This window comes from Schistocerca gregaria, chromosome 4 (genome assembly GCF_023897955.1).
Source record: "Schistocerca gregaria isolate iqSchGreg1 chromosome 4, iqSchGreg1.2, whole genome shotgun sequence".
Lineage (NCBI taxonomy): Eukaryota > Metazoa > Arthropoda > Insecta > Orthoptera > Acrididae > Schistocerca > Schistocerca gregaria.
The window spans coordinates 732386872-732409992 of NC_064923.1; the positions used below are offsets into that span (position 1 = coordinate 732386872).

The 23121-nt window shown below is 42.0% G+C and overlaps 1 protein-coding gene across 3 annotated transcripts in view; it reads right to left on the reverse strand.

Annotated features, from left to right (window-relative positions):
• Window positions 1–23121, reverse strand: part of LOC126267635 (kinesin-like protein KIF2A) — a 310859-nt gene that overhangs the window by 252871 nt on the left and 34867 nt on the right. The gene's annotated exons all lie outside the window — the stretch shown is intronic.

The following is a 23121-nucleotide window of genomic DNA, read 5'->3' on the forward strand; positions in this document are numbered from 1 at the left end:
TACCGCGAAAGAAACCAAGATTGGACTCTTTCATTATTTTAAATTATATAATACTTACAGAGGTAACTTCTATCGACAAACGATTACTACCACCGCCCCCACGCAGCCGCAGTAGGCCAGAAAGAAGTTGACGGCAGTTATAAGCTGCAGGCATTAATAAGTAGCATTCTTGACTCTACGCTGCTTAAGTGACTGCGAGACACTAGACACTACACAACTGATATGAATTCTAAATCCTGCAACCCCAATTTTTTTTTTCATGACAAGGAACTTGAAACTAAGAATCCCATTTCGATTACAAGCCAGGTTAAGTCGAGCCTAGATACCCTTTCATGAAACCAATAAAAAGAAAAAACGTTACGGCTCTCTTAGGGAGTGTTAGTGTAATGTTTTTTACGTTGGGCACTTATTGTTTCTAGCCACAACAAAAAGTTTACGATGTATGATAAATATTTTACATTACGACAACCAGTAGGTACATGCCGAACAGCACTCCAACAGGGGAAACTGCTAAAAGGAGGCCGAGGGTTCACACACAGATCGGGAGAAGGTCGCTCCAAATGCCGTAGAGATGCCTAAGATGAACACAGATCTTAGGCAGCAGCTGGGGCGGTGTGATCTCTGGGGACTGGCCGCAATCTGCGGAGCGCACTTTCCTTTTTGAGCAGCAGCTGCAGCAACAGCCGCCGCCACACTGGGACAAGGCCTTGCCGACATTGGCCGCCCCGAATACAGCAGCTACCACGCACGGCAGCAGTGGCTGACTCAGTCGCGGACCGACTGCTTCCTACGCAGCTCCGGCGCGTTCGCGCACCCACACCATCGCCAAAGTTTTGCTTCCAGCATACACTGGAACGTCACAAGAAGACAGATTCATGCCTTATCCAGTTACAGTCTGCAATGAAGGATTCCAACACTTATCAAAATCAAGCGTTGTATTATTTTCTGCCAAAGCATTCCGCCACTCAGTGGACATCCAGTTCCGCTACTGGTGTGCAAATGCCAGCCTTGGTCGTCTATGAACAGCGGTCAGTACAGGTACATGAACAGGCGAGTGCTGTGGAGGCCCACAGGCAACAATGCCCACTGAATGGTCGTTGAGTAGACACTCTCAGTAGCCCCATGGTTCATTTGAGCGGCCAGAAGCTCAATGTCTATTCATCTGTACATATCTCTGCGGCTGTCGTTCACACCTGACTTCTATGGCCCGTGATGGACCACCGTTGTCTTTGAGTCTGTTTTGGATAGCACCATTTTACCAAGCACAATTAGTAGGCCAAAGAGCACTAGCACATTTTGTTGGTGCAGGTCAGATATACTCAGGGGCAAACTTTATTTATGACCCCATCCAGCACCCCTTAACCCACTGTTATGCTAATTGACTTATGACGGCTGTGGATTGATTTATGGTGCCCTAAGGATTATCTGTCCTCAGAGAGCACTCAACTCTCCTCCACCTTTCCCTCTAGGAAATCCCCAACCCTCCCCCTGCCACTTGACGATACAAATGCTCTCCCCTCCTGGGAGATACTGCTGCCGAGACCACCAAGCTGTCAACTGGTCAATTTACAAGGGGGAATAGTAGTTCAGCACAAACACTCGCTATTTCAATTCGTCTCACGCAACACACACGCCCATTTCTGTCGTCGCTCTACCAGCACACTGGCTAGTTCACTATTCAGCTTTCCAAATGCCGCAACAAGGCGCAGCTGCAGCTAAAAGCAGACTAGCCGGTAGCTGGAATCCTTTCTTCCAGTTGGCCACTGGTGGCAGACGCGTAGATAAGTATCAGCACCTTGGGCATACACAGTATTTCTAACCAATACCACCCCAACACAGCCCTCCCCCACTTTAAAAAATCCACTTCACCCAACCCAAGACAAGGATGTTGTTGACCATACACCTCAAATTTCTCATGTGAGGTTTAGATTTCTCACTTTTATATGTGTTATTTTCGAAGACAGGAGAAATTGGGGCATACAAGCGTTTTCACAATGCTGAAGTATCGTTACTACTAGTGAAAATCCTGTAGCAGTATGGCTTAGGTTATGTTTTTCACATCAAGTAAAAATAAATCTGTTCTGATCAGCTTAGTATCCGTTACGTCCTGCATCACAGGAAAATAATATTAAGCTTCTTTTGGCTCATGACAGAGTGTCAAGAGCATTCTCTATGTCTATCACAGGCTGCTTCCTTACTTTCGAATCCTCTTAAAGTAACTAAATGTTTCGTTATGTACAAATGTACAAAGTTCCTTAAGGTATCAAGGTAACAGAAGATTTCAGTATCAAGACTACACTACGCACCACATTATAAATTCGGTAGTACAGTAGATTTTATTACATAGGTCATCTCTCCCTGTGTAGGTGGCAGATCGAAATTTCGTTAAAAGATCTCTCTCTAACGAAAAAAAACGACAGATTACCACTCCAACCCCAAATCATATCTGTGGTACTCCAGCCCTCGCTTCCACCTGGTGGCACATTACTGATATCAAATTGAGAGGCTAATTAACTAAATTGATCATGAGAGTCACTTTGCACAACGAGTAATTTTTTTTCACCTGTCCGATTACACTTGCCAGATAGTTCAAATGGAAATCCCTGGAGGGAAGACATATGTTCCCTTCGACGAAAACTATTGAGAACAGACATATGAAGCAAACAGCAGAAGGATTCTACTGCCCCGACATACATTTCACGTAAGGACCACGAAGATACGAGGAATTCCCGTTCATAAGGGAGCATATAGCCGGTCTTTTTCCTTGCTCTTTTTGCAAATGCTCTCTGAGGACATAATCCTGGTGGTGGTACAGAGTATCCTCCTCCACATACTGGTTTGCGAAGTAAGCATACAGACGTAAATGAAAATTTAGTCTTAAGGCGTCATTCCATCCCTTTATAGGCCCACAAACCTCACAGTAGGATAGTGTGTCTTATTTATCACGAAAACAAAAACTGGAACTTCTGCCACCGATTGTCTTTCGGTAAAAATCTTCCTGTTAACGCTTCATTTCCCCCTTGCAGTGACTGCGTGAGCTGTGTGTGAGAGGTTGTAATATGTTCACCCACAACACTTAGAAGAAGCAGTAAGGGTCAACCTCTCAATTTCATTTCCAACAGAGTATTGCTTACCTGCCGTATTCTCACGTATCTCCCAATCTTTGATGCATACGATTTAAATCCACACGAGTTGCAAGACGAGATGTCTCCTACCAAGTCACAGGTCCCTGTTAATTCTCTAGAAATCCCATCACAGCACTGTTCCATTAGTTAGGATGTGTAGTTCTCCACCAATCACTGACTATGTAGAGCACTATAACAACAAGAAAAATAGCACACTAACATACACGTCAAAATTCACAACGAGAAAGTATATGCAGACTGCATGAAGAAATTCAGAAGTATAACAATTCATCGAGATCTAACGACACCTGGTAGATAACTCGATAAGATACTACCGCATCCCTCCCTTCTAATATATTGAAAACAAATACTGTCTGCATGTTGACGTCAAGTACATTAAATATTCAATGTACATGTACTGGTCCACTTGAGCAGGTGGCCATTGACCGAAGTCACTTACACAGAACTTTGTGAAATATTGTGCTCCTACAGTAGAGGCGACAAAACCTTACAGACTATCAATCACAAAAGAGTGTTCCTGTCTCATTGTTTCATAGTAAGTTTGATACATTGTTTCTCTGCTGTAACACATCCAAGCAGTGTATAACGACAGCTTTCTATACCGTCATAGATTTTGTTTTTCTGACTTGGGTCAGTGTCAAGTACTGAACCAGCATTGACATTTTGATCCTTTGGCTCTAACACATTGCTAGTGCAAGTTAAGGTGCTCCCACAACACACAGGGTGGCTGAAATAAAAGGCAGAGGTGGTGTTTCTTATTGACAAAAATACGGAAGACATCTCAATATATGGAGACTGGATGAGTTTGCAGCACTGTGAGGCATTTCCAAACAGCTATCTGAAAGTTATGACCTCTACATCTAATCTCATTTTCCAAAGCAATGAGTAGCAGATGTCTTGGTCTATTTTTGAAGAGACCCTGAGCTCCTCATTTTGGTGGTGCATATTGCACCCAGGTATGTGATCACTGTTTCATTGTCCTAGGTGGTCATCATGACCTAAAACTCTTTGGACACGGCATCTTTCATTTTTATGGCTTAAATACATAACCACATGTGGAACAAGGTTGTATTCTGCATGAGAAACTGATAAGAGAATGGATAGTATGCAGCATGAGTTGTCACTCCCACTGGATGTGGAACGTAATGATTTTCATACACCTAGTAGGATATGTAGGTACCCCTCAAACCATATTTTTTGTAGTATTTTCATCAATTTTAAGTAGTTTCCATTAATTTTCGTAATTTTACCAGGTTTTTCGTAATTTTAACACATTTTAGTCAATTACTTGAGGTCCATATCACTACTCTCAACAAGCTGTCAGGTCAAGAAAACATCTCATTGCATCAATCTTGTGATGCCATCAGCCACTGACATTGCTGAATGGTTCTAAATCTCTGTAATACTGCTAAACCACCCGCTCCATTTCTTTGCGAGGGTTATGTACATGTGGACATATCGCGAACCCTGTTACACAGCCTACATCACGTGACAAATTCTGTTTCGTAGTGTAGGAAACACCCATCAGCAGAAGGTACAAAAACTACATTGCTTAGCCAAAACACTTTCTAAATCCGCTAAGATTTTATTACGATTAGCCATCTCCCCCATGTGAAAGGAGACACTAAGTATTCTCGCATTCGCGAGATGAGGTCGGAGATTCAAAGCTCGAGCACTCAACCCTCTGTTGTTTAAATGAGCTACCCCTCAATGAACAAATAGGTTAAGGATCCTAAGCAAAACTATATGGCTTCTCCATTCATCTCTTACCTCTTCCTCTGTCTTTAACCAACCCTCCCTGCAACACTGTATCAGAATTTATTTGAAACAGACCAGAATTCGTAGGGTACTATGCTCACTACATTCGATGTGTCGTGATGGAACAGAACGAGCCGAGTTCCACGTAATAAATAAAGTTTGATATTTTGCTTTCCCAAAGAGTATAACATGTACTCCAAAGTTGTACTGATCAATGCTAATGGTATAAACCGGTTTGCTCATGCCAAGACTAACTGCCATTCTGCAAAGGCTGTTCCCTACTAATGTTACATCATGTGTCCAATTACACACTATATCTGTAGAAGCTTGCATGCTGACGAGTATAGCACTCCTTGTTGGGTATAATGGGTACAAGTCTCATACATTTGATAGTAATGTGGTGATGTAACAGATGATTTAAAGAAGCAGCAATGTACGGTTTATGCATGTTGAAGCTCCAGACGGAAGTAGTTTGAAACATTTTACATAAATCACCTTTGCTACCAATTCTGTAGTATTGTAGTGCCTGGATTCCACGCCAAGAAGGTGCTGCGAAGAGGGAAACGGTCACAGAACACAAACACATAGCAGTGATTTGTGATACGCGAAATTACATGCCGTGCTGCACTAACTCCACGAACAGAACGAACACTCTTCCAAACACGTTTGTCAAGAAACTGTATGCACAGGGATTGCGGTACCTCACAAAGTTTCATCACTAACTTAGTCTTCATTTTCATAACTGCATTGATTCTATGTCCAAAATGTGGCAGAGGCATGGACTGCTTCATATACATTTTTGTTCATCTAGAGGAGGCATTGAAATAGGTTTTCCATTGATGAACATGACTTATCACACGTGCTGAGTGTTTTAAGGAAAAGGTCGCTGTTAACTATTGCAGGCAGGTAGCGCTCTAAGTCACACACAGAACCTGCAATTGCGTAAGAGTCGAATGCAAGTTAGACTGCACAACTGATGAACCCCGAGGAAGAACGGAAAAATTGCTTAAATACGGGATAAATTACCTGTCTCAACACTTCCCTTTCTCTAGGATGCATCATCAGTCTACCACTAAATCATATCTCATTACAACCCATCTCAACCAATTACTCCTACTTTCTGTAGTCCTTTAATGCAGATCCATATGAATTTACAGGCTGATGGTTCTCTTTTCCAGGAAAGTGTCAAAGATGGCACCGAACTTGCAAATATATCCCTGTTACCTCAATACACAACCAACAGAATGTTGTTAGAAAACCATGCACCAACTGTTCTCAAAGATGTTTGTTACTTGACACCACAAGGTTTTGAATGGTAGAGAGTATAGAGAAACACGCGGTTAAAACACTTTAACAGTCTTCCACATAGTCAAACAGGTGATGCATTCTAGAATGAAATTTTCAGCAGAGTGAATGAAACTTCCTGGCAGATTAAAACTGTGTGCGGGACATGGACTCGAACTCGGGACCTTTGCCTTTCGCTGGCAAGTGCTCTACCAACTGAGTTACCCAAGCACAACTGCTTTCTTTCAGGAGTGCTAGTTCTGCAACGTTCATAGGAGAGCTTCTGTAAAGTTTGGAAAGTAGGAGATGAGGTACTGGCAGAAGTAAAACTGTGAAGACAGGGTGTGAGTCGTGCTTGGGTAGCTCAGGTGGTAGAGCACTTGCCCGCGAAAGGCAAAGGTCCTGAGTTCGAGTCTCGGTCCGGCACACCGTTTTAATCTGGGCAAGTTTCAGGTGATGCATTCTTTAGTTGTATATTGCAGTCCCCTGGCTGGTAATACAATGCTCTTTAGCTAAGGACACTATATAAAAATCTTTAAGGTGTTTGCCTGTAACTTTGGGATCACACATGGGTTTGTGATCCGACATACATAAATTTATTACTCTTCACTTGGGGGTCAATCACATTACACAATATATTCCACCAGCATTATCTGCTGTTAAGGAAGAATGACTGTTTCTTTCATTTCCGGTGCTTCCATCTCATCAACACCTAGCACACATGCATTTGTTTTCTATAGGTGTATGCACTATTTTGTTCAAGACAAAAGAGGTGTTAGTTTGGAAGATTGTAGTGTTTAAGTCAATAGAAGTGCAGTTTACTGGGACAGCTTGGTCTGCTGGTCTGAGCTGCAGGTGTGGCAAACGGAAGTAGCCACTTGATATGGGAATTCCCAGCAAAGGAAGTCTATGCAAACAAAGGGGACAGCAACTGCGGGGCGATCTGGCGTGCAGATGAGCACAAAAAATTTAACTTGTGCCCACTATTGTAGACAGCAGAACTCACTGGGCACTCAGCACAGTCCATGTACTAATACAGTGAGATGTGCCCATAATAGTAGACAACTGATGGTCATTCATAGGACACCTCTTGGTCAGTTCAGACAACAGCATATGGTGCAGCCCAGTGATCACCAGATATGTTTATCATGAGCCATGAATGTATAACTACATCTGGTGAGTGCTTCATGACTGTATGCCTTATGCCATTGGAGTAAAGGTGCTGCAGTTGTTTAAATACCCAACATTGCAATCAATTTCCTGATAACTACTTTAAAAACAATATTCCACACACTGCAATCTATTTCTGCCAATCCATCAATCAGTATTTCCCAAAGGGGTCTGCATCCACCAAGGATAACTATCAAACATAAAAAGGATTTCCATTTAATTAATTAGTCAATCAAATTGATGGATTAGAAAAGGACAATCTGAGTAACTTGTGCCTAATCTGAAGCAGCTCGTGTTCAACAACAAAATACCGAAAGTGGCAAAACACGTTAACCTACAGTACTTCAATTGAGCCATTTCCTGCCAATCAATCAATTTAATTAATTAGACAAATAATTTGACATCGCAGGTAGTGACATGGAACAGAATAGGTTAAGGGGAACTGACAAAGTAAGTGTAGCAGAAATCCCCTTCAAAAATTCAGGACGTGCGCAGATACGTGGGGGAGGGGGGGGGGGGGGTAAAATGGAGGGGCTGAGCTCTTCCTGGCAATTGTGAACAGGGTAGCCCCCAAAATAAAGAAAATAAACTACCCTGTATTTTTCCTCTCCAGCAGTTCAGTACAGATTGAGTCTTCCTACCAATTTCCGAACACAGGTGGGGAGGGGGGCTGGGGGATTTCCCAGGAGTGGGAAGGAAAAATTAATTGATCAATTTAATTTATTAGTCAATTAACTTGATATCAAAAGTATGTTTCTATTGATGGCAGGGGTAGGGTCGGGAATTTCCCAGAGGGAGGGAGGAGTGGTGCTTTCTGAGTAGGTCAGGTTATGCCCAGAGGGTTATAAATCAACACCCAGGGTGTCATAAGCCAATTAGCGTAACAGGATAAGCGACGGGGAATGGGGATCATAAATCAGTCAAGTTTGCCCCTAAATATAAGCAACTCACGCTAACAAAATGTGCTCATGCTCTCTTTGCCCTACTACTATGGGTACGTAAAGGCGGCACGTGAATAGTTCACAAACTGTCATTTCTGAAATGCTTCCACCCTTGAGCCGTATGCCAATGGTCATGGTCTTTGGGTTTTGAACAGCTTCGTTTCCGCATTACGTTGACTGCACCTTTTCCGCATCCACACCTGTCGTCTTTGGGTGGCTACTCCATGTTGACGTCTAATAGAAGCGGTGGTCACAATATGAATGAAATATGTATCTAAGTATCTTACGTACGAAGGTATGCTGAGAAATAATGCACGTTCGTAGAATGCGAACAAAATGACCTCGAAAAACTTACCAGGTGGCACGAGGAAGATAACTTCTACCTCTACACGTATGCGCAGTTTGAATGAGTTCCATTCATCCAGAGTATTTTGAGTAGCGGAAGTATGTGCTTTAGTGCTATATCAACACGAGTTACATAGGGTGCTGTTACCAAATTTTTAGCTATTGAAAACAACTTGTTACACATTGTGAGAAATGCCTTAGTCTTAAGGTAAATTTATGATTTTGAAGCTTAATAATTTTACTTTACTGTACTTTTCACATGATCTTCCTGAATGTTTTTGTTTCTGTTCTAGAATCATCTGTGAATTACGTTTCAGCTTACCCTCTTATCTTGCCTAAAAGGGTAAACACGCGAGTCAGCTGCAGTTTTCGCCGCTGAGTTGTTTAATGGAGAAAATACCAACTTACAGCAATATTAAAAACGATGAGCTACGTGAAACTCCTAATTTACTCACAAAAATTGTCAGAATAAAGCAAGAAAGCTTAAGACACAGTGAAAAATTAAAAAAACGCAAATACCGTGACTACGGAATGAATGCAGAAGATTTTTATAATCTCAGAGACAAACAAGAGTATGCAATTCTCCTGCATTTACTATTATTCTGAGAATTAATACTATCACCCACCTACTTTATTTCCTTTGCCACTTTTGTTTTTTCGCAGGGCGGTTCTTTCTTAATATCTGGAAATGGAACTTCACTTTGAAAATTTATACTTTGCATACATTTTTTACTACCCGTAACTGTAAAGCGACAGTTATCTACAACAAATGTGGTTGAAAGATTTTTGTGCTTTCGTGTTTCATACATATATTTGTAATATGTGAGAAGTGTATTTAGATTTGAGCACACTGAACTGGTCTGTTACCTCACACCGATAACGTACCCTGAAGTCATTAACCAGTGTCCTCCTCCAAACGTTGTGGTTCTTGTTTGAAGTCATCTACAGTTTCATCAAAGAGACTGATACTGCTTTCTGGATGGATGAGGGATGATTCGCAAAAGCAAGATGGACATCATTCGAGCGTTATATGCCATGGCGAGGCGGGAGGTTGGGGATGGAAGAAATGCATCACCAATTGCAAATATTCTATACGAAGAGAAATATTTCGATCTCTTTCCTTTTGTTACTGGGCTGAGGCCTGCTATTAGCCGAAAATGGTATTAAGTGAGAATATAGAGACTGCACCAAAACATAATATTAGTGCTATTAGAGTATGTGTGACGATTTAGACACTACATAATACAGCGTTCTACTCAGTTTTTATTAATTTTAGTATGGAAATAAAGTCGAAATTAAAATTATGGTACATACGGTACACACACAAATAATTCCCTCTCCCCCTCACACAAAAATTAAAACACTGAAGCTGTTTTTAAATTACGTACTATGCGACTACTTGTGAAGAAGGAACATCTGAAATTTGTGATTAGGCAATGCTTTTTTTTGTGTATAGCCTTCGGAATGCGACAGTGAGAGCTGTCCCTCAATCTAAACGTTCACATGTACTAGAGCCTTATATTAATTTACGCGATGTCTCTTCTTCGACTATTGGCTCAGTTTGCCACACTATGATGAATACATAGTATATAAAGCTACTTGACATGTCACATTAGTCCTAGAGAAGATCAGCCCAAGAGAGATCGATAGCATTTACGATAAAACAGCAATAATAAAAATTCTTTCAAAGAGTCCACGTTACATGATTAACAGTAGGCTCTGGGAGATTCAAACTTTATATACTGCGACATACGGTACATACTATATCAAAAGCAGTTTTTATACCAATGTTAACAACTTTACATTTAGTGGGAGCGCAAAATAATATTCACAAAAAGTACGACGCTCATTTTCGAGCAACTAACCTCCTTTAACAGACCACTGACGCAGTACTATGAAACACCGCTAAACAGACACCAACAAAAACTTCCTGCAGCTGTGGATGGAGAGAAAGATAACCGAAATATGTGTCAAGCCAGAATGAATCTTCGCAGGTGCAACCCAACGCTTCCGAGACAGATAATCCCAGCAGTGTCACCCATCAAAGGGCTAGCTCCTGTGCCATACTGCTGTATGCGGCATCATGACTAACGCAACAAGCATGTCCGACAACCATACGAGTCCAACTGTGATGCGCATACGTTCTGTTCTTGAAATCCGGCTTCGTGTCATGATTTTTCTAGACGCTACATGACAGATTCCTTATTTTCGCCAGTCACATTCGAGGCCAGTATTTTTTTGCTACCCTGTGGCTCATTTTGGTAACATCGAATATTTTGTGAAAATTCCTATACGCCAAACGAGCCTTAAGTTCCTAACGATGAAAGTACTCATTTTTAATTTAACACTGCAGAAGGTATTATTATTAAACCTTATCCAAGTACAATTCTCTTGCGTGGCCGAAGTTGGAATCTTTATGGGAGCTGAATGACTACTATGCTCCTCGCACTCTCGGCGTCGCCGTCATTGAATGTAAAAGAACGCTAGGCAGTATAAAATTAAGAACCAATGCTTCGTGAACAGGAACTTCCGGAGGACCAGAAGGATTAGTATTATCATCAGTTGTCTCGCTCAGTCATGTCAAATTGATATTCACTTCGTCGAAACGATTCTTCACAAACGTTCGCTTTTACAACGGCATGCTGAGATGGTAGCCGCGGTTGAAACTAACGATGAGCAAGCAAATTGCTGCCCTCATTTCTCGTTTATAGAGTGTAGCAGATACCCTACAATGTTTAATTGGAAGGAAGAAAGAAAGGTTAAAGAAAAAACTATTATAATTTTGAATGCTCTTCGAAGAAACGAACTTGTTAACCTTAGACTTTCACCAGAAATGTAATTTTCAATTAACAGTCTTTCTGTCTCCGTTGATAGCTAAGATCAACTTACGAATTCAGCTGTTTCGGTTTCTTCACTGCTCCACAGAATGAACATGTCAATATAATTCACTTACACGGTACGTCTGCACGGAGTGTAAAGAACAGCCTTCTGGTCGAAGTATTGCTTGAAAAAACATTTCCACAGTCACTCACTCTTGCTCACACGACTCATCCACCATACGAAACATCTGATTATCCGTCAGTGATGGAGCAGTCCAATAATGCCCTTTAAGAGAGCCGTGCTGTATTTTTATGAAGCGAGCTTGAAAGGGGAACAGAGTCGAAACTAACAATGCATACAACTAAATTTTAACACGTTTAAAATAGTCCAGAAAATTGATATCGGAAAAACCAATTTCATTTCGTACGAGGAAGGCTTCTAAATGTGTGCTCCTAGGAGCAACATTATAGCAGGCACTAAAATAGATACCTTTTATAGTCTGAACTTATTTGTTAGTTATGGCATACCTAATCTGAAGAAATTTGAAGCCATTTAATGTGGCGGCACCTGAAGTATACAGCACGCAAAGAGAAGGAAGGAAATAGAGGTACTAAAAACTGGCGAGGAAACAAGACTAGAGAAACCATTGCTGTGAGGTATTTGTTGCGGCATCCTAGAACTAGGATATGGAAAACAGACAGCGGAATGTAGCACGGGAGTTACGCGGACATGCAAAGATTAGCCTAAGATAAGTGAAGATTAAGGATATAATTAAGTCAGTCTAATAGAAAGCCACTTTGATGGTATGCTACTTTTACACGCGGCTAGTGATACAGTTACCATTTATTTTTTGCCGTTAAAAAAGCCTAAATGCCCACATTTCTGATCGACCACACCGAAACAGTCAACAGCTAGGGCGAAAATTTTAACCGTTGTGCAATATTTCGGTTAGTTCATTAGCAACCAAATCGATACTCTTAAAAGAGCGGTAGCGAGAAGAGGTGAGTAGCGGAGGTTTAATGCCTTGAAAAATAATCAAGAAACACAGATCTGTAAAACCAACGGCGACCTACTCATTTCGTCTTTGGCGCTGTCAATGACAATGTAATAATTCAGTACTGTACTTTAAACGTACGTTTAAATACTATAGTAGAGCCAAATTAATCTTTAGAGCTGTCAGCGAATTGTAAAGGCAATCTTAAATGCTGTCACCAACTTTAAGTTGTAGCCTATATTCTGACGATGCTCTTTTTCATTTGAAGAGCGAAACCGGTCATAATAAAAAATACGAAGTGCGACTTGTGGCTATTTTCGAAAACTTAGTTTTAACAGTCGCTCCCCCTGCAGAAGATGCCTGCTCTTGGTAGAAAAGTTAACGAACTGTATCAAAACTGATGTAGTTGTGAAAATTATTAAATGCAGAAGATGCCTGCTCTTGGTAGAAAAGTTAACGAACTGTATCAAAACTGATGTAGTTGTGAAAATTATTAAAGGACATATTCATGCCTTTTGTGCGTTTCGTTTATACAGCTGCCTCACTGGTTATGTTTTGACGTACTTGGCCACAACACAAAAGGATTTACTGCAGTAACACTCCAACGCAAAAAAAGTCATTGAAAAAATACTGCACCAAATATTACACGAAATGTATCGGGAATCTGGACGTTTATTTCTAGTGAAACGAATTTTCTAAAAGCAACTACACAACACAAGCTTCTAAGCACGTCAGCGATCACAGAGCATGTATTATCAGTACTCATCTATGTTTTATAGATGTTCCTGGAGATCAATGTCACAGGCTAAGAATGCATCAAGGTAAAAATGTCATCGATAGTAATGAGACAATCAAAAAAGCTTGTAATGACTTGGTATGCATTTATTATATATTAACAGTGAAGATTAGATTCTGTTGGTTCATTAAGCTCTAGACACCTGTGCATTCACAATGAAGCACAGCATCCAGTAATCAAACGCGCGATTCCTTTCGCGTAGGCTCATTCCCATACTTGGGAAGTGGCACCTCTGGGCGAGATCTCTGCCCGAATTTACACAAAATACTACTGGATCTGAAATCTGTGGTACGAACATGAGACTGTTTTAGCGTGTTTCTTGCGAGCATCTACGCGGAAACAAAAAAACAAAGAGAGAGAATCTTATTGCGCTTCTGGTTGATTAGTTTATCTAATCTCTACACACGGCGGTTGGGCCAGGCACACCATGTACGCGGCCAGCGGGTGAAATGCGTGTGTGGCCGGCTGCAGCACCAGCAGTGGGTCCCATGAGTCATACAACCAACCGCAGCAGCTTCCTGCCTCAAGGACAATGGCACTAGCACCACACACACACACACACACACACACACACACACACACACACACACACCACTCCGCGCTGACCGAGCAGACTTCTCGCTGTCGCTACGAGTCGCATCCAGCCCAACAGCTACTAAGTTTCGGATCTACATGCAGTCAATAATACCGTCAACAAAACTGTGTGTAGTAGACTGATCAGCGTAGCGGCAGCTTTTCTCCGAATCAGACAAAATATTTTTTTTCTTTAAGGCATCTGGTGACTTCTTCCTAGAAAATGGATTAAAAGTAATGTTAGGGCGAATGCATTACTTTTACTGATGTTCTTTCACTTCCAATTTCCGCCACTGGGCACTAAGTCAAATCACGGACGACTACATGTCATCAAGAGGGTGTATTCTCTGCCTGGGGAACTCTGATACTGGAATGAGATTTTCACTCTACAGCGAAGTGCGCGCTGATATGAAACTTCCTGGCAGATTAAAACTGTGTGCCGGACCGAGACTCGAACTCGGGAACTTTGCCTTTCACGAGCAAGTGCTCACAGATGGTAGAGCACTTCCCGCGAAAGACAAAGTTCAACGCCTAAGTTTATGCCCCAGAAGGGTTTATACTCTCAAACTGGCACAGATGTAAAAGTACTGCACGTTTACTCTTCCCGATGTTGCAGTTCACGTATATACTGCTCTTGTTTGATGACAGGCTGTCTTCCACAATGACTGCTTTTAGTGTTTATTCCCACGTTCCATTTTACAAGTCCTATCTCCCTGTTTTCTCCCAGCAGCAAATCTTTTCTAACGATTTACTATCAGATTTCATTATTTATACTTTCAGTTTTCGAAATTTGTGATCATATTCAACAATTACTTCATCAACATAAATGAATTTGTGAATGACTATCTTTTACTAGTGTGCTCCAGTTACACTCGCTTTTACATATCTACAAGTATTTCGATTACGAGATACTGGTGAAAACAGTATTTATACACCGATTCTTTATTACTTTGTCATTTGTTTCGTTCAGTTCGAAATGGTGATTTCGTTGAAAGAATATACGAATGTGTTCTTGAAATAGTAAAAACTTGCTTTACTTTGTACACGAAACTAAACAAAGGAGAAACATACAAAAATTATCGACAGCGCATTATAAGGCTTTCCTTACTATATTATTTCGTATAGTGTCTTCGGCTTCTGTCACAGTCTGTAGTTTTCTAGTCTCCTAATCCATAAGAATGATTACTTCTAAACCTCTCTCTTCCCAAATGAATGCAAAAAGTTCTCATACGCATACGATTTTCGACAAAATCAAATGAAACATAACATGTAAGGACGCTGTTTCGCAAATTTTTTCCATAGTGGATGCTGTTATGCATCGTTGAGTACCTCCTAAACTTCCCAGAGTCCGGGATATAGTATCTCATGCCCCGAGCTTTTTTCAACTAAGTGGTTAAGTTTACAGAGGCTACCAATAAAAAAGTTCCTTAGAGACAATAGGTTACAATGACAGTAAACAAAATCCAGTTTCAGCGAAATGTAGAAGCCAACAACATTCATTCACTCATTCAGAAACAAGTGCTTCCGTGGCACTGGTTCGGAAATAGTGGCAGCGGGAACAATGAAAGGCATTTCGCGTTGCGGTGTTTAGCAGCACCGTCAACACCACGCGAAATTATATTTTATTTTCAGGATTAGACCTTATGAGGTAATAAACAATCTGCTCAAAAACGAGCATAGTTATACAGAAAGCGCCCGAAACACTCCAAAGATAAGAAACATAGAACTCTCATGAAATTAGACTATACAGCACAAAATTACGGACCTCTGTCAGTACACCTACTGGCAATACGGCGCAATCAAACTTTTGTGCCAGAACCACCAATTTGACTGTCAGCCTGTTAGGAGATGGCACTGAAGGTTTTTCAGGAATGTCAATTTCTTAACCACATAAAATATATACCGCTCTGCGGCGGAGAGACTCAGCACGCTCGATGAACTTTTGTTGTTTTCTTGACAAACAGTAAGTTGTTGATTACTTTCATTCGTTTATGTGCATGATCATCTGCCTCTATGTGCAAATTCTGCGCAGATTCATCATTTAACATATTTTACATATATGCACTTTTTGCTAAACTGCATACATTGATGAGTCAAACCATTATGGACACTGCCTACCGCGTCGTTGGATGCCACCTGTGGTGTTGCGGGCACATGAAGCAGTAACGAAAGTATGTAAGCAGGACAGACAGACACAGACAGGGGATCACCTTAGCGAAGATATGTGTTGCAAGTGGGGAAATCCATAGAGATAAGTGAATCTGACAAAGGACAGTTTATCATTACGCGAGCCTGTGAACGAATATCTCGAAAACGGTGAAGCTGGTCGAATGTTCAAGAGCTGCTGTCGTGAGCAACTAAAGAAGGCGGTAGGACGGTGTAATTTCCACTAGACGCTAAATGGTTCGGCGTTCACAACCCTTCACAGAACGTGGGTGAGGCTTGTCTGCTCTGGAAAGTAGGATAGACGGATTAGTGGTATCTCTGCCGAAAGAGCACAATAATGCTGACGCATGCGTTAGTTTTCACTTAAAACTTCCGGGCTGATAGGCCGTGGTCGAAGTATAAGACTCTCTCCTGACGTTTCGTCTCCGACTGCGAGAGACATCCTCGTAGGTAAAGCGGCGAACTGCGATGAGAACTCGAGAAGTGCTGATTATATAGGCAGTACAGAGGGCGCCAACTGTTCATCACGTGGCGTCGGCTATGAGATTGTCTCTGGTAACGCCAACATTCTCGATTGAAAGTAATCGATCGTCACTCTTGCGGTGCAACGCTGACATCCAAATTTTATCCAGTTTAACACCTTCGCCTTTCCTGTTACAATTATTACGATGTTTATCAATCTCGATAGCCGTGCATAATAATGCGAGGTTTTTGATATGACGCTCGTCTCGCTGAATTTTATTTCATGATCACCTTTCTGGTAAACATGTTCCGCTACGGCCGATTTATTCGTGTGACCCAGGCGGCAATTCCTCTTATGTTCAACAAGACGGGTGTTCACACTTCTCTTCGTGGTACCGATGTAAACCTGTCCACAACTACAAGGAATTTTATATACCCCCGCTGTAGCCAAAGGATGTCGTGCATCTTTTGCCGACCTTAAAAATTCTTTTACTTTCCTCGTAGGTCTGAAAATAGTTTCCACCCCATACTTGCCTAAAACTTTCCCAATGCGGTCTGTGACCTTACTAATGAACGGAAGAAAAACTTTGCCCCTGGGTCCACTGTTGTTCGTCGTTACTCCTTATTCTCTGCCTAGAGCGAAGTGCTCGATCTGTATCCTTGTTAGAATAGCCATTCTTCACGAAAGTTGAGCGTAGATGTTCAATCTCATCTTTTAAATGAACAGGTTCACAAAGTTTGTACGCCCTGCCTACCAAAGTTTTCATTACACCTCTTTTTTGTCTCGGGTGGTGGTTTGATTCTTTGTGTAGATAACGATCAGTATGTGTGGACTTTCTATGCACCTTATGGCCCAACGTTCCGTTCCGTCGTTTAACCACAGACACATCCAAAAAGTTCAATTGCCCATTCCTTTCCGTCTCCATGGTGAATTGGATTTTCGGATTAATGCTGTTTAAATGTGTCAGGAAGGCATCCAACTCCTCTGCTCCGTGTGTCCATACTACGGACGTATCATCGACATAGCGATACCATCCGGCTGGTCTCTTACTGGCAGTCTGCAACGCCCGTTGTTCAAAAGTCTCCATAAATAAGTTAGCCACAGCAGGACTTAAAGGACTGCCCATAGCCAACCCCGTCAATCTGTTCATAAAAGTTATTATTGTATTGAAAGTAGGTTGTGGTGAGGCAGCGTCGGAATAATGCCACAATATCGGTAGGAAAAATATCCCCCCCCCCCCCCCCATGAACCATGGACCTTGCCGTTGGTGGGGAGGCTTGCGTGCCTCAGCGATACAGATGGCCGTACCGTAGGTGCAACCACAACGGAGGGGTATCTGTTGAGAGGCCAGACAAACGTGTGGTTCCTGAAGAGGGGCAGCAGCCTTTTCAGTAGTTGTAGGGGCAACAGTCTGGATGATTGACTGATCTGGCCTTGCAACATTAACCAAAACGGCCTTGCTGTGCTGGTACTGCGAACGGCTGAAAGCAAGGGGAAACTACAGCCGTAATTTTTCCCGAGGACATGCAGCTTTACTGTATGATTAAATGATGATGGCATCCTCTTGGGTAAAATATTCCGGAGGTAAAATAGTCCCCCATTCGGATCTCCGGGCGGGGACTACTCAGGAGGATGTCGTTACCAGGAGAAAGAAAACTGGCGTTCTACGGATCGGAGCGTGGAATGTCAGATCCCTTAATCGGGCAGGTAGGTTAGAAAATTTAAAAAGGGAAATGGATAGGTTAAAGTTAGATATGGTGGGAATTAGTGAAGTTCGGTGGCAGGAGGAACAAGACTTCTGGTCAGGTGAACACAGGGTTATAAACACAAAATCAAATAGGGGTAATGCAGGAGTAGGTTTAATAATGAATAGGAAAATAGGAATGCGGGTAAGCTACTACAAACAGCATAGTGAACGCATTATTGTCGCCAAGATAGATACGAAGCCCACACCTACTACAGTAGTACAAGTTTATATGCCAACTAGCTCTGCAGATGACGAAGAAATTGAAGAAATGTACGATGAAATAAAAGAAATTATTCAGATAGTGAAGGGAGACGAAAATTTAATAGTAATGGGTGACTGGAATTCGAGTGTAGGAAAAGGGAGAGAAGGAAACATAGTAGGTGAATATGGATTGGGGCTAAGAAATGAAAGAGGAAGCCGCCTAGTAGAATTTTGCACAGAGCACAACTTAATCATAGCTAACACTTGGTTTAAGAATCATGAAAGAAGGTTGTATACATGGAAGAACCCTGGAGATACTAAAAGGTATCAGATAGATTATATAATGGTAAGACAGAGATTTAGGAACCAGGTTTTAAGTTTTAAGACATTTCCAGGGGCAGATGTGGACTCTGACCACAATCTATTGGTTATGACCTGTAGATTAAAACTGAAGAAACTGCAAAAATGTGGGAAATTAAGGAGATGGGACCTGGATAAACTGAAAGAACCAGAGGTTGTACAGAGTTTCAGGGAGAGCATAAGGGAACACTTGACAGGAATAGGGGAAAGAAATACAGTAGAAGAAGAATGGGTAGCTCTGAGGGATGTAGTAGTGAAGGCAGCAGAGGATAAAGTAGGTACAAAGACGAGGGCTGCTAGAAATCCTTGGGTAACAGAAGAAATATTGAATTTAATTGATGAAAGGAGAAAATATAAAAACGCAGTAAATGAAGCAGGCAAAAAGGAATACAAACGTCTCAAAAACGAGATCGACAGAAAGTGCAAAACGGCTAAGCAGGGATGGCTAGAGGACAAATGTAAGGTAGTAGAAGCTTATCTCACTAGGGGTAAGATAGATACTGCCTACAGGAAAATTAAAGAGACCTTTGGAGAGAAGAGAACCACGTGTATGAATATCAAGAGCTCAGATGGCAGCCCAGTTCTAAGCAAAGAAGGGAAGGCAGAAAGGTGGAAGGAGTATATAGAAGGTTTATACAAGGGCGAGGTACTTGAGGACAATATTATGGAAATGGAAGAGGATGTAGATGAAGACGAAATGGGAGATACGATACTGCGTGAAGAGTTTGACAGAGCACTGAAAGACCTGAGTCGAAACAAGGCCCCCGGAGTAGACAACATTCCATTAGAACTACTGACGGCCTTGGGACAACCAGTCCTGTCAAAACTCTACCAGCTGATGAGCAAGATGTATGAGACAGACTTCAAGAAGAATATAATAATTCCAATCCCAAAGAAAGCAGGTGTTGACAGATGTGAAAATTACCGAACTATCAGTTTAATAAGCCACGGCTGCAAAATACTAACACGAATTCTTTACAGACGAATGGAAAAACTGGTAGATGCAGACCTCGGGGAGGATCAGTTTGGATTCCGTCGAAATGTTGGAACACGTGAGGCAATACTGACCGTACGACTTATCTTAGAAGAAAGATTAAGAAAAGGCAAACCTACGTTTCTAGCATTTGTAGACTTAGAGAAAGCTTTTGACAATGTTGACTGGAATACTCGTTTTCAAATTCTAAAGGTGGCAGGGGTAAAATACAGGGAGCGAAAGGCTATTTATAATTTGTACAGAAACCAGATGGCAATCATAAGAGTCGAGGGGCATGAAAGGGAAGCAGTGGTTGGGACAGGAGTGAGACAGGCTTGTAGCCTCTCCCCGATGTTATTCAATCTGTATATTGAGCAAGCAGTAAAGGAAACAAAAGAAAAATTTGGAGTAGGTATTAAAATTCATGGAGACGAAGTAAAAACTTTGAGGTCTGTCAGAGACGGCAAAGGACTTGGAAGAGCAGTTGAACGGAATGGACAGTGTCTTGAAAGGAGGATATAAGATGAACATTAACAAAAGCAAAACGAGGATAATGGAATGTAGTCAAATTAAATCGGGTGATGCTGAGGGAATTAGATTAGGAAATGAGACACTTAACGTAGTAAAGGAGTTTTGCTATTTAGGAAGTAAAATAACTGATGATGGTCGAAGTAGAGAGGATATAAAATGTAGACTGGCAATGACAAGGAAAGCGTTTCTGAAGAAGAGAAATTTGTTAACATCGAATATAGATTTATGTATCAGGAAGTCATTTCTGAAAGTATTTGTTTTGAGTGTAGCCATGTATGGAAGTGAAACATGGACGATAACTAGTTTGGACAAGAAGAGATGTTTTCGAAATGTGGTGCTACAGAAGAATACTGAAGATAAGGTGGATTGATCACGTCACTAATGAGGAGGTATTGAATAGGATTGGGGAGAAGAGAAGTTTGTGGCACAACTTGACTAGAAGAAGGGATCGGTTGGTAGGACATGTTTTGAGGCATCAAGGGATCACAAATTTAGCACTGGAGGGCAGCGTGGAGGGTAAAAATCGTAGAGTGAGACCGAGAGATGAGTGCACTAAGCAGATTCAGAAGGATGTAGGTTGCAGTAGGTACTGGGAGATGAAGCAGCTTGCACAGGATAGAGTAGCATGGAGAGTTGCATCAAACCAGTCTCAGGACTGAAGACAACAACAACAACAACATGCGTAACATAGCTTCGTTTACCGGAATCATTGTAAATAACAACACAACGTCAAAACTGACGAGGATAACATCCGGGCCCACGCTCGTTTCCTTTAACTTGTCAACGAAATGAGCGCAATTTTTAATATGACTGTCCGTCCTACCAACATAAGGCTGCAGCATTGAGGCAAGGTGTCTGGCTAACTCGTGTGTTGGTCCGCCTATAGCGCTGACAATTGGCCTCAACGGAATCCCAGGTTTATGAACTTTGGGTAAGTCATGAAGTCTAGGTGGGTACGCTTCTGTTTTACAAAGCAGTTTCTTATCGTCGGAGCCAAATGAAGACGCTTTCACCTGTTGATTTGTGATTCTTAAAATCTTACTAGTCGGATCTTTCTGGAGTTTTTTGTAATTGGAGGGAACCAAAATATCATTGATTTTGAACAACGGGCGTTGCAGACTGCCAGTAAGAGACCAGCCGGATGGTATCGCTATGTCGATGATACGTTCGTAGTATGGACACACGGAGCGGAGGAGTTGGATGCCTTCCTGACACATTTAAACAGCATTAATCCGAAAATCCAATTCACCATGGAGACGGGAAGGAATGGGCAATTGAACTTCCTTGATGTGTCTGTGGTTAAACGACGGAACGGAACGTTGGGCCATAAGGTGCATAGAAAGTCCACACATACTGATCGTTATCTACACAAAGAATCAAACCACCACCCGAGACAAAAAAGAGGTGTAATGAAAACTTTGGTAGGCAGGGCGTACAAACTTTGTGAACCTGTTCATTTAAAAGATGAGATTGAACATCTACGCTCAACTTTCGTGAAAAATGGCTATTCTAACAAGGATATAGATCGAGCACTTCGCTCTAGGCAGAGAATAAGGAGTAACGACGAACAACAGTGGACCCAGGGGCAAAGTTTTTCTTCTGTTCATTAGTAAGGTCACAGACCGCATTGGAAAAGTTTTAGGCAATTATGGGGTGGAAACTATTTTCAGATCCACGAGGAAAGTAAAAGAATTTTTAAGGTCGGCAAAAGATGCACGACACCCTTTGGCTACAGCGGGGGTATATAAAATTCCTTGTAGTTGTGGACAGGTTTACATCGGTACCACGAAGAGAAGTGTGAACACCCGTCTTGTTGAACATAAGAGGAATTGCCGCCTGGGTCACACGAATAAATCGGCCGTAGCGGAACATGTTTACCAGAAAGGTGATCATGAAATAAAATTCAGCGAGACGAGCGTCATATCAAAAACCTCGCATTATTATGCACGCTTGTATAGAGAGGCTATCGAGATTGATAAACATCGTAATAATTGTAACAGGAAAGGCGAAGGTGTTAAACTGGATAAAATTTGGATGTCAGCGTTGCACCGCAAGATTGACGATAGATTACTTTTACTCGAGAATGTTGGCGTTACCAGAGACAATCTCATAGGCCGACGCCACGTGAACAGTGGCGCCCTCTGTACTGCCTACATAATCAGCGCTTCCTCGAGTTCTCTTCGCAGTTCGCCGCTTTACCTCCGAGGATGTCTCCCGGAGAAGGAGAAGGAGACGAAACGCCAAGAGAGAGTTTTATACTTCGACCACGCCCTATCAGCCCGGAAGTTTTAAGTGAAGACAATACCCGCTGTGAAAGCTTACATTGTATGATCCTGTGTAAGTGTTTCGGAGTACACCGACCATCGTACATCGAACATGGGGCTTCACAGTAGATCACTCCAACGTTTTCGCATACTGACGACGTCATCGGCAATTATGACTGCAGTGGGCACGGGACCGTCGAGATTCGACCGTCGATCAATAGAAACGTGTCGGTCCATCTCAGTCGCTATCGGACGACATCACCGCGTACCCAAATCAGCTGCCTGTTAACTACGCGAATTACATGACATGTGCGTAAACATGTAGTGCCACATACCTCCACAAACCTACCAACAAACTGTTGCAAGCCTGATACGCAAAATCACTGATGTATTTCATTCCAAAGACGGACAAACAAGCTATTAAGCGGGTGGTCATAATGTTTTGGCTCATCGGTGTACTTTCTTCCTTGCTCTTTTACTTGGGAGCATAAACCGGCTCTACAGAAAGTAGGCATGTGTTTTCGAAACCACTCCCCCCTGCCAGGGAAGTACGTGCGATAGCTTTATGAGGACCAAGCAGGCGTAAACT